The sequence below is a fragment of the Phyllobates terribilis genome, unplaced genomic scaffold (genome assembly GCF_046119375.1).
Source record: "Phyllobates terribilis strain yellow unplaced genomic scaffold, ASM4611937v1 Scaffold_4__5_contigs__length_816908805, whole genome shotgun sequence".
Classification (NCBI taxonomy): Eukaryota; Metazoa; Chordata; class Amphibia; order Anura; family Dendrobatidae; genus Phyllobates; species Phyllobates terribilis.
The window spans coordinates 624,246,550-624,259,574 of NW_027362764.1; the positions used below are offsets into that span (position 1 = coordinate 624,246,550).

Consider the following 13,025-nt stretch of genomic DNA (forward strand, 5'->3'; position numbering starts at 1 on the left):
ACAAGGAAGGAATGGAACCTGGAGAAAGGCCCAGAGACATGAAGGAAGAGGGAACCCGAACACGCTAGGAGTCAGCGGGTGAAGGGTTGGCAGATCAGGGTACCGGATCCCGAACTGGTGGAGGCCACTTATCCTCAGCCAGGAACCGGAGGTCGTGGCCACGTCTTGGCGCGACCACTCACTACACTCACCACGAAGGCACGCCACATAGGGTCAGGGAAACCGGAGATAGGTTTCGCCACCAGAAGGCCCGAGGAAGCTGGACATGGGTGGTTCCCTAGTGGGGACGGCCAGAGAAAGGAACGGAGAAAGGAGTTCAAGGTCACACTCTGGAACTGCCTGGGGGTTGGTCGAGCCCCGTACCTGGTGGACGCAGCACGGCTCGGGTCGTCATCACCTGCAGGACTGACACTGATAACATCTGTGAGTAAAGCATTGAAAACTGCAATCAGTCTCTGTGTTCCATCGCACTACCAGCACTAAAGGTACCGGGACGCCCTTTCTATCACTCCCTTCACCCGCACCAGCTGCCCTGAGGCCATACCTCTCCCGTTGGGGGTTATACCACCATTGCTGCACACATACCACCGGCCTCAGCGGACTGTTCTGCAGCGGCGGCCTTGCGACCGCAAATCAACGGGTGGCGTAGTCGACACTTAAACAACATCTACAAAGACTGCCACACACTTAGTTTGACCACCCTGGGCACGGACCGGGTCCCCGCCACTCGGAGACTACTACCCCCATCGGATCCGGCTCCGGGTATTCCCCCGCGCACACGTGCGCCGCACTACAGCACTGGCCCAGGGGGCGCGTCAACTTTGGCGTAGTCGGCAGGATCTTGTGCCCGTAACCACCGGGTACTGCGTGCCTGAAAAAGAGACTTTTTACTTACCTGTGGTGAAGTTTCCCGCCGTCCGGAGTCGTTTCCCGCCATCCGACGCCATCTTCTGCCTTCTTCCCGCCATCCGTGGAGTTTTCCCGCCATTGGGCGCTATCTTGAGGACGCCGCGCGGGAAGAAGAGGGGTGTGGACTCCGAAAGCCCGCGAGAACTGAAGCCCCGCCTCACGTCCGGACGTTGCGTAAGGTCCTGGAGGGAGCCCAGCGACGCCGACGTCACAGGAGCGCGACGGAAGGTCCTCAACCCTGACGATCCACTGCGGAGCCGCGGCCTACGGAAGAGGATCATCGCAAGGTAGGCCACGGTCCACTAGGGGGGAGGAGGATGTCGGATACGGAGGAGAGCTTCACCGCCACAGCCGCCATACCAGATTGCAGAGCTGCTAGCGGTGCTCCAGAAAGAAGAACCGGAGTACGCGCAGGCCGCGCTGGAAGAGCTGAACAGGAGGATGATCTGGGCGCAACGAGACGTGCTCGCCGGGTGGAAGGAGGAGTTGACCCGGCGCACGCTGACCTGCCAACCGGAGGTGCAGCCACCATCCAGCACCGCGTCGATCCCGAGAGGCAGCAGAAGCGGACCGGAGGCCGGGGACGACGCCGCGGGGGAGGCCGCAACGACAAGTAAGGGGAACGCCGTTACTCCGGGCCCTGAGGCCGCGGACCTGCCCCTACCTCCCGCCGCGGGACCAGAAGCTCTGGGTGCCGCACCGCCCACCGTACCTCCACCACCAGTAGTCAGCCCTCCAGCAGCAAGCTCTGCAGCGGAGCCTCGCCCTGAACCTTGCTCCCCAACACCGGGCACGATCAGAAAGTCACCGGCCTGGTTAAAAGGCCGAGTGCCCGCGGGCGCTGCATCCCAGCTCCGGAGCCCGTGGACCTCTCTTCACCCCGCTGGAGGACGCCCAATTCGAGGGGGACCCCACTGGAGAAGACCTGATGGGGTTCACTCAGGAGACCCGGGCGGGCGCCGCCCGGCGCTATGAGACCTGCCGCCAACAACTGGCAACGTTTGAGCGGGAGCGGAGAGAGAGGAAAGTGAAGGAGGAGTGGCTCCACATTAAAAACGTGGAGCAGAAGACAAGGACCCGCCAGGACCCCCCCGTACAGCTCACGGTCCCCGAGTCACCGGGACTGTTGTTAAGTTTCACATGGCATGTGGCTGGGGCATCATCCAAGACCCGAAGACCATAAGCCAGGTGTTTGTAAACAGGAGCGACGTAGAGTCCCACCTACCGGAGGGGCACAGTGGACGGGACCTGGTGCCTGGAGATACCATCACCTATACCAGGCATAAGGGAGTGAAGGGGTGGTACGCCCTTCATGTCCACCGGGTCAAGGAAGAAGAGGAGCAATCGTACCAGGAGGAGGAGGAGAAAGAGGGCCCGGACGGGTCTGAACCTGAGGAAGAGAAAGGAGCGTGTGGAGCACACCGTTAATCGTAAACGGTAAAAGAGGAGATGTAAATAGTTACCCGACCGGGTATAAGGACTGTTATGGGACTGTTTCCACTAAGAGTGTGGTCCCCTTTGGGACCGAAAGAGAACTGTTGCCTATTTTTGCCCTAATCCCTAACCTGACCGAGGACTGAGAGCGGTCATCCCTTCCCTCTACCTGGCCGAAGACTGAGAGTGGCCAGATCCCAAGATCCCAAGAACCCGAGAATTCAAGAATGTTTTATTTGAGAATGCCTTAATGTGAAATTTGATATGATGCCAAAGTTTTACATAGTGTTTTTGTAAAAGAGTTCCGGTGGCATTAGCCAGCTGTTGAGAAAACCTCCCATAAAGGGATGGATGAAAGTTGATGTGTTTTATGTGTACGTACACTTTAAAAATTGTTTTTACTCTATTTCAGCCCGAGGACGTGCTGTGGTTTACCAGGGGGGAATGTAGCACCCCGAGGGCTCGGCTGCTACAGGGGTATTGCACCTCGAACCAGAGGTGTGGTATTCCACTCCCGGGTAAGGATGGAGTGTGGACTAGAACTCAGTTAGCTGCATGCACCACATACATCCCATTTCCGGGGGACAGATCAACGGTACTCCCACCAGATAGATGTGCACGTACGACAGCGTCTGTCCCTGGCTGGAGTGGGAGGGGGGGAGGAATATCCCAGTGGTGCAGGAGCAGAGAGGGGAGGGACTCTGGGCATAGGAAGGAGCCCATTGGTGGCTAGTCACCTGGGCTCGGGTGTCAGAGGGAGTATAAAAGGTGGGCACCATCTTAGGAGTGAGTTCAGTCAGACAGAAAAAGAGGAGAAGAGTAGTGACAGGGAGCAGCAGCCCTGTCTGGGTGCTGCTCCTGAAGGGAGCAAGAGAGAGAAAGACAAGAGGAAAGGAACAAGGAAGGAATGGAACCTGGAGAAAGGCCCAGAGACATGAAGGAAGAGGGAACCCGAACACGCTAGGAGTCAGCGGGTGAAGGGTTGGCAGATCAGGGTACCGGATCCCGAACTGGTGGAGGCCACTTATCCTCAGCCAGGAACCGGAGGTCGTGGCCACGTCTTGGCGCGACCACTCACTACACTCACCACGAAGGCACGCCACATAGGGTCAGGGAAACCGGAGATAGGTTTCGCCACCAGAAGGCCCGAGGAAGCTGGACATGGGTGGGTCCCTAGTGGGGACGGCCAGAGAAAGGAACGGAGAAAGGAGTTCAAGGTCACACTCTGGAACTGCCTGGGGGTTGGTCGAGCCCCGTACCTGGTGGACGCAGCACGGCTCGGGTCGTCATCACCTGCAGGACTGACACTGATAACATCTGTGAGTAAAGCATTGAAAACTGCAATCAGTCTCTGTGTTCCATCGCACTACCAGCACTAAAGGTACCGGGACGCCCTTTCTATCACTCCCTTCACCCGCACCAGCTGCCCTGAGGCCATACCTCTCCCGTTGGGGGTTATACCACCATTGCTGCACACATACCACCGGCCTCAGCGGACTGTTCTGCAGCGGCGGCCTTGCGACCGCAAATCAACGGGTGGCGTAGTCGACACTTAAACAACATCTACAAAGACTGCCACACACTTAGTTTGACCACCCTGGGCACGGACCGGGTCCCCGCCACTCGGAGACTACTGCCCCCATCGGATCCGGCTCCGGGTATTCCCCCGCGCACACGTGCGCCGCACTACAGCACTGGCCCAGGGGGCGCGTCATATAGGGGGAAAGATTTTTAGCGAGAGACCTGTCAACCACCTAGAGTGGTGCTGGGAAAAGCCAGCCGGGGCGAAGCCGAACTAGTGAATTGTACCGCTATGGTCCCCAGGAGGATCTTTAAAGTATATTTTCTATGAAGCACCAAAGTGTTTCAGAGACGTATACCTGGCTGCAATTGTGCCAGGCTCTGATTCATGCTACCCACAGTTTGGGCATCATGAATCAGGTGACAGGTTACCATTAAGCCTTAAGCCACACTACCTCAGATCAGCAGAAAATTAACCTCTATGTTCTCTGCAAAAAATTTTTAAATCATTTTTTTTATTAAAGAAAAATGGCAAATTCTGCTGATTGGGCATAGTTTTTCTCCTGTTTATTATTTTGTACTCTAGGTTTAGTACTCCTTTTAATGCAGCTCTTTGCATAAAGTGGATGTCCAATCATTACATAAAATATGTTTAGCCGTACCTAGAAGTGGTGCATATTTACCTAATATTTCTACACAGCTTGCTCATTGGCTGTTTTTTATAGTTCATATTTATTAGAGCAGAACTGTGAAGTTTAGTTAGTGCCCCAGTAGTCTGAGACATGCCTCCTGCCTCATCATTGGTTCGGGTTGCTGCTTTCTGACGCCCTCTGCAACTCTGCCTCTGCAGATTCATCAGCATGTCATGTGCATGGAGACCTGATATGTTATTGATAATGAGCCTAATTGAGGTCCTGCTTGAAGCTGAATTGATTGAAAGTCCAACCTTTGCTTCACTTTTTTCAGAGGCAGCAAAAGTAACTTTTAATGAAAAACCTGGTGACGGAATACAGTATATTCCTGCTGGTGTGACTGGTACGACCATGCAGCACAAACCCTAAGATTATCTTCTAGAGAGTCTTTTAGATGATTGTGACTAAACAAGCGTCACTGGTAGGCACAGACAGGAGAGGGCCCCTGTGCAAGAACAGTATATGGGCCCTTTGCAGCCCAATAACTCATTATAATGCACAATTCCACCTGCTTTGGAGGTAGAAGTGGTCCTCTTACCTCTAGGGCCCCTGTACGGCTGCACAGGTTGCACCGATGGTCTGTCCGCTCCTGCCAAGTGTTACATTTAGTGTAGTGAGGAGTTTGGGGCACTTGAATGCTTTTCACTCCTGTCACTTTAAGGGACTATGGTTTCACCACAAGCTTGACTTTATCAGGGAATCTATAGGGTCTGTGTTCTTGACAATTTCCTCTCTATCGATTCTCGGAGAATTGGTTCATAAACCAGGAAAAACAATTTTGACCATTTCTATCGATAGCTACTTTTCTCTGGTCGGTGCAAATAAGTGCAGGATCTCCTGCTGCTAGTAACGCGTGCACACGGGGTTAATGAATTATGCATACATAGGTTAAAGTGACAAATGCGTTTCATGATTAAGCAGGAAGAGAAGAAGAGAATTTAAAAAAAAAAAAAAGCTGCGTGGCAACAGAGTTTATAACCCGGAGAGCGCGTCAATTGATGCAACCGTCTGAGCTTGATATCAAGCAGGAATCTTTGTATTATCTAAAAAGGTTTTCACTTATTAAAATTTAATTTGCTCTCGGGCTTTGCTTCAGTCGTACGGTCCCAGCAAATGGCTATAATTAGATTGAGGCTTCTAAGCGCTGGTGACAGTAGCAGAGCCTCAGTGAGCATGTGCTAATTTCCACCATGGATCTCTCCCCCATTGGCTGCTCATGTTGCTGCTTACCTCCTTCCATAGGTTTCCGCTGTAATCTTTGTGTGCTGCATTAGAAGCACAGAGGTATTGTGTCCTCGCAGTAAATGGGAAAGGAGCCCGGAGCAAAGGATAAAGAGAACCAGCAGCCAGAGACATCCCTCTCCCTTGGAGGATCATACTTGACTGGAAGCAGAGGTCAAACAAAAGGGTACATCAGCCCTTTATCTCCACTCTCTACTATACAGCCATGCATGAAATTAATGGTCTTGATCATGTAATGTGTTTAATGTGCTGTGCTCTTCCGTTAATGTGATTTATATTGTGTGCCGACAGGGTAGTCACTGTGTTAGGCTGTGTCCGACGCGTTTCTTGGTTTTTCTCTGGCTTCTCGTTCTTTAAAAGTGAATTCTGTTTTCTGTTCGGTGAAATGATGTTGGATTCACTTACACCACATCCTAGACCACAGCATAGAATTCCATGAAGTAAGGGAGCAGGTTTTTACTTAGTGCGTATAGACTTGAACGCACTCCAAACTTTATGATGTGGCACGTCAGCCCATCTCTTCCAGCTTAGCCTTTTGTTGTCTGCTTTATTTATCATGCTGCTGTATACAGTGCGATGGGACCTCTCCTCCTATAGATTGTATGTGCCGCCGTCCACTGTACGAATGTAAGGTAGCCGTAGACATAACTCATCAATCAATCATTAACGACTGTTCATAAAAGGTCTTTAATACAATAATTGATCATTTCATTAGAATAAATGCATCAAATTTCATCAATTACTGACAGATAAGCAAAATCATGGAGAAAAAAAAGGATATATTCTTACCAAGATTTTATAAGCTCTGCCCCTGTTTTTCTTCCAAAAATTAGCCACTGTATGGACCATAAAGCAAGACTGGACATCTTAAGTATGGACAGGGTTTGACTACTCTGACTTCAAATTTTCCATTGAGGCCCAGTGAATATAGTACAAACCCAGACTAAAGTTGTAATTGATTGATCAGATACAGATTGGTGTAAGGGGAGGTGCAGATGGCCGTACATTCTCTCATCCGAGAGAATCAGAGATAATGCAAATGCCACTCTGATCAGAGGGTGATCATAATCTGATCCGATACCTAATGATAAGAAGATGGAGAAAGAAAATTCTTCATCTTCTCCATTGTGTCAGTCTGTGGAACTCATAGACTTTCATGGCCGAGGGAGATCCGATCTGATTGAACTCTGACAGACAGCGATTTATTTTCATTGTTTTTCCTTGAGGAAAAATCGGACATGTGCGCAACCCATAGACTAACTTTGGTCCGGGTACTATCTGATCACATTCGGACCTATAATTCGGCAATCTTCACGAGCTCGAATACAGGTTAATTACTTTTTTCTCTGCGACCAGCTTGACACAAACTTCCAAGGTTTGCCTCTGTCAGTAAGTAGTGGCTGTTTACATCAGATTATGATCATAATGTATAATTAATGACCAACCAAGGATATTCTTACAATTAATTGCCATAGGATATCTTTTTTTTCTTGTAGATTTGGTTGAAGGTCTTTTCCTGTGTCTGGAGGCAGACCTTCTGAATCTCTTTGCACAGTCACTAGGTCACACATCTGGCTCGCTGCCACAATGTGTCTGGAGTGTTAGTCGGTTTTGTGTAGATAAAAATAAGATAAATTACGGCATTATCCATGTCTGAAGTGAGACGTGTGTTGATGCTGCACATGCATTCGGCCTCCTAGACTCTTCTTCAAATGTGTTATCGGACTTTATATGGTCATAATTAATTATTATATTCCTTTATTTACTTGTGTATGGAGAATAGACCTTATAAATGTCTGATAATCCGGCACACTTGTGACGGCCGAGGATAATAAGTAATGGGGGAGCATGGGAAGAAACTGGAGGCATCAGTTTCTTAGTAATGGTTCACAAGCACAGAGTCTGAAGATGACTACATAGAAAGGATCCTAGATAAGTATTTAAGTGGTCTCCATACTGCCAGACAACTTGATCTCACTGGATAATGTGCTAAATGGACAATCTGCAAATCACTTTATTTGTCCACTGCCTGTTGTCAAGTATAATCTGCTTCCAGCAGCAGAGACAACAGATTACAGGAGGGGGGATGTCTGTGTACAGGCACAACAGAGAGGCTATCTGTGCAGGGTATTGGCCAATAGCAGGAGAAATGCACGCTGGGAAAGGAAGTGGGTAGCAGGTTGCAGAACATGACAATTGGGACAGTTTCTGGACATATTAGAAAAGTACATGCCCCGAAAGCAATTTTACCTTATTGTGATGGATGGGGGTAAAAAGACCCTCTTTTTATTCTGATTAGTGTGAAATGACAGGTTTACTTTAAAAGATCCTTTATTTTTTATGGCTTTTTGCATGACTGTCTTTCCTCTCCTATAGTTTAGACTGATTGTAGTGGTTAGATAAACTCCCGCATAGCCGCCTCTCCTTCGTAGCCATCTGAGAGGTTCCTTTTTGTTGCATTTCCCTAGACTTTGCGCATGGGGTCAAGACTAATGCCATATTACTGGACAGCAGTGGCATCTGTGTACTTCGTGTCCGGTCTGTTGGACTCAGAGCAGGTCTTATTCTCATCCATTTTCCAGATCACACTCGGCCACTAAAGTCTGAGGAGCCATTATAAACTGATGAAAAATGAAACTTGTACTTTTTACTTCAGTGTTCCATCCGTGTTTCATTCATTTTTCTCACTGATCCATTGCTAAGTGTCAATGGATAAAATAAGTTGCCTTTCTTCCTAAAAAATGGATGCGCCATGGATATAATATAGATGAGAGAAAAGGGTCTATTTTACGTGGATGTAAAAATGGACCCTGATTTGAGAATATAGCCCAAGGTAAGTAGTGTAGCAATGTGACACTTCATGTTGTTACACCTATGTATAAGCCACACGTTGTGTTTAGAGGTGAACATTAAACACTCTCTAATAGGAACTGCCATTACTACACACTCTGCTTTTAGGATCACTTGACACCCAAAGAACGGTACTTACACATTGTGTGATAAGCTAAAGTAGTCTGGAATTGGCTATCATATGGTGGAATTACGTTAATGTCTTCTCAAATGTATTTCCTCGTCAACTTGCGGCATATTTGTTGTATATAAATGTTCTGGAACGCTTTGCCTTCTCGGCCTGAAGAAAATTGTATGAAATGATCAGATTTGACCGTAGAGAGACTTCTTGATCTTCCACAAGTCATGGAGGCACCAGTGAGCAATGATCCTACAGTTGGTCTAAAACTAGAAAATTAGAAGCCAGGCTGTAAATAAACAGGGTCCATTGCATTTCTCACACATGGTGGACCACGGACAGCTGAGACGAGTTCATTATCTCCACTCATGCATGCTCGAAGATTTTTAATGGAACCAAGAGGAAAACGAAATGGGGAAATGCTTGGTATGTCATATAAAAGATTGTCGTCTCTAGGAACGTGACTTAGCGAGTCGGCCCCTGGGCAGCTTGAATTCATTAACTAAAAAAGCAGTGGAGCCAAGTTAGTTGTGCATAATGTGAAAAGTGTCTCAATACTTGTGACAACACGTTTGGTTTGTCCACTTATTTGCCATATATTGGCTGCAGTGTGCTCTTTTTGGTAACCTGTAGTCAGGTGGACCTCCGACATTTATATAACACTTTCATCGTTCTCTCAGATAAAGGCTATGTGGGTGACAGCTCATTGTCTAAATAATTTCATCTGTGGCCCACGTTGATGGTGTGATTTGTCGGCTTTACATCCGTGGTTCACTTAGATTTAGTTATGGTTACCTGATTTTACTAATCTATCAGTTCATTCTCTGTTATGTCCTCATAAAGGAGTTGGGTAACCATTTGCACCCACGTTCTATAAGCCAAGGCTGAGAAGAAAGCAATTCCCGCTCTTGTTGACTCGTCCCAGCTAACGTTCCATGTGATACTACACATTACTATATTACCATTGCTTTAGGAAAAATGTATGGGGCCAGCAGATGATCAGTGTGATGGTGGTGTTCAGAAGCAGGATTGATCTACAAGCGAGTTATGGGAAAAGGTGTTGTGTAAGGCTGGGTTCACACATTGCATAAATAGCGCAGATGTTAACGGCAAATTTCTAAACTGAAATCCGCAGTTTTTCTGCATTTAAAATCTGCACTTATTTTTTGCACGTATTCGTGTTTTTTATGTTCCCTTTTTTTGTGCAAAGAATCACAAACAAATGTCAGGGAAAGGGTTCAACCTGAAGATTTAGGGTCCCCATTGAAATGAATGGGTAAAATCCTCACCAAAATGTTGCATTTGCGTAACAGAAATTGGTATGTTGCAGATTTATAAAAAAAAAAAAAAAGTAGCAAAGTCAACATCCTCATGGATTTCACACACACAAAAAAAAGTATGCACTTTGCTGGTACTGTAAAATGCTGAGGATTTTACATGCAGAAAATCTGCAGAAAATCCACCTCAAATAATTTAGGTCTAAGGCCTAAGACCGGCTGCAGACGAGCGCATGAAAAAAAGTCTGAGTTTCATCCAGAAAACTTGGACAATTTTCAACTAATATTCATCCGTGTGCCATCTTTATTATTTTCAGGTGATGTCCATATACAGTCCGTTTTCATACATCCACCAAAAAAAAAAAAAAAAAAAAAGTACATGATTAAATACAGTTTCCTAGGTTTATAATACAAATGTATGCTTAAAAATCAGATTCCACTCGGATGTCCTGTATGGGATCTTATTATTTATTGTTATAAATTAAATAGTGTGTGTGTGTGTGTGTGTGTGTGTGTGTGTGTGTGTGTGTGTGTGTATATATCTCTATTATATATATATATTATTTATTTATTTTTTAATTTATTTATTTTTTTACGCACACACAGACTTGAGTGAATGAGTCTCCTCCAATGTGCCCATGAAAGAAGTGCATGCTGAGATTTTTTTCCTGCGGACAGTCGGGCTGAGAGAAATACCGTTCATCTGCACAGCCATGTTGAATGACATGGGTCGGTGTTCTGTCCGATCAAAAATCAAACAGCACCCGTCCGATTTATACGCTGGTCTGCATGAGCCCGAAGTGACCCAAATCCTTTCAATGAGAATCATGAGATTGCGAATATCCTATCTAATTGCCTCCTATATATTCTATAGATAAATGTATTAATCTGCAGCTTGTAAGGGTTAGTAGTGGAGGTGAGCAAATCGATTCACAGGACCCTGCCAGCCGCCATGTTAATAGTCCGCACGTGACGTTGTGCCGGCAGGTCGGAGGTAGTTCGAAGGGTTACCATCCGGCCACTGGACCCAGGGTCCTGCTAGCTGATTTGTTCATCTCCAAGTTACTACTACATAATTAACTCCATAATTCCTTTTATATATCACACTTTTAGCTTATTGACTTGATACCAAGGCAGATATCATCATCATTATTTATTTATTTTTTATTTTTTTTTTGTTGGTCATGGGTAGAAAAATATAAAATAAAGTTGAGTCAGAGTTACGTGAATCATGACGCCAAGACCCCAAAAAGGCAAGAATGGATTTTATAGGAAAGATCAATGTGTACTCACCACAAATAATGTAGCACATGGGAGAAAGGCAAAGAACGTAATGTGGACAAAGCCGAAGAATTAAGGAATGAAGGAATGAAAGAAGCAATTAGGTAAATAGAAAGCATTGCTGTAAAGCAGAATTAAACTCTAATTGGACTGTGAAGTGTAAAAAGGCATTCTCATCCACTAAATCTCAGTGAGGGTGTGGGCTCTTTATGTTTTAGTGGAACTTTGTTAAACTTTGTTGCTTCCTTAACTTTGGGAAAGTTTATCTACAAGTAAACTGCCAATTATAGTTAGAATGTCCTGCAGGGCCCGAAAGGGTCAAGTTAGTATCTGCCCATACCTAAAAGATGAAAGTCAGATGACCCAGACAATTGCCGTATCTAATGTGTTAGGCAGGTGTCTTGACTGTCCAGTGTTGCCCAAGAGAAAAAAGGTTTTTGGTAACATTCGATCCTTTTTTTCCGCGTGGGATAGTCTATTGCCAAAGAAGACTGGTATTAAAAATGCAAATGTACTTGGCCGAGTGAGTATGGGAGGGGTAGAGGGACACTAGCTAAGCGCCAACCGGTATCTGAATTTTTGGGGCACCCTTGCTGATCGAATTTTCTGCTGAACCCACAATCCCTTTGAAGTTGATGCTGCAAAAATATTGGGTTTTCCCTGACAAGCTAGGGCTCCTTCAGGGAGCGGAGGTTTTTGTCTTGGTATGAATAATGCTCCTGTGGAGATTAATGATACAGAGGATGCGGCAGATGATGCATGCAATGCCTAAGCGTATCCTAATAAAGGGGTAAGCCGTCTTGGAGACTTCTGGTATCTCGGCATCTGTCTCGGAGGGCCCCAAATTTGCAATTGCTCCTACACTTTAGTAATATGCCTGCTGTTGGCTGCCCTGCTCATTTCTCCCTGTAAATTGCCTGGCAGGGAAAGTAAATGCTGTGGATATTGGAGTTTCACTTGATTGTGTGCTTTGAAGCAGAAACTTTGCTCTGAGTGACAAGCACTTTTCCCAACTTGCTATAAGTAATTGTTGGGTAGATTGATGTCAGCCTTTACCAAGCTCACCGCGACATGTTTTTTTTTTTTCAATCTAAAATCTTTAACTTTTCTGCTCAGTAAACCTCATTGTTCTATTCACACATTTTATAACACATTTTATAAACCTCTTTTGGTCTGATTATGGAATGGCCAGTGCATTAAATGTGTTCAGAGCTGTACGGACACAGTCAGACAAGACTTGCAGAATGCTGGTAAGAAGTCATACTGGAGTATGCTCCAGTATATGACTGCATTGTCATATGTGCTGTGCATTGTCTGATTCATCAATTCAATCTTTGAATATATTGACCAATACTATATTGTATGACACTTGGTTCTATTTATGATATTTTATCGGTCGACCATGACAGCACCACAAGAGAGGGGATCCGCCCACCAAGGACAGGAAACCTACAGGCCCTCTCTTCTCGCCTCAGTTTTTGGTTTCCTGTCCTTGATGGAGGGAACCTCTGACAGGCTTACCTGTGAAGATGTCCGGAAGAAGAGTGCTGTCGAGCTGTGCCCCTGTCTGGGATCAGCAGAGCCAGTACCGTCCTGTGCCCTGGGCTGTGGGAGCTGCGCCCCTGTCTGGGGTGGCAGCTCCAGCCAGATGGATCGTGATGACGGAGGCTGCACTCCTATCTGTGGACAGCAGCCCCAACT

General features: G+C 46.6%; 1 protein-coding gene across 5 annotated transcripts in view; it reads left to right on the forward strand.

The window, feature by feature from the left end:
* FAM110B (family with sequence similarity 110 member B) overlaps positions 1–13,025 on the forward strand; it is a 150,326-nt gene that overhangs the window by 71,872 nt on the left and 65,429 nt on the right. For 2 of the 5 annotated variants that reach the window (XM_073679326.1, XM_073679329.1), the window contains exon 1: positions 5,786–5,964. The exons of 2 other annotated variants lie outside the window; for them this stretch is intronic. The gene's annotated coding sequence lies outside the window, so the exon portion shown is untranslated. Of the gene's footprint in view, positions 1–5,785; positions 5,965–13,025 lie in introns of those variants that run through there. One more of the 5 variants, XM_073679327.1, reaches the window with a different exon arrangement.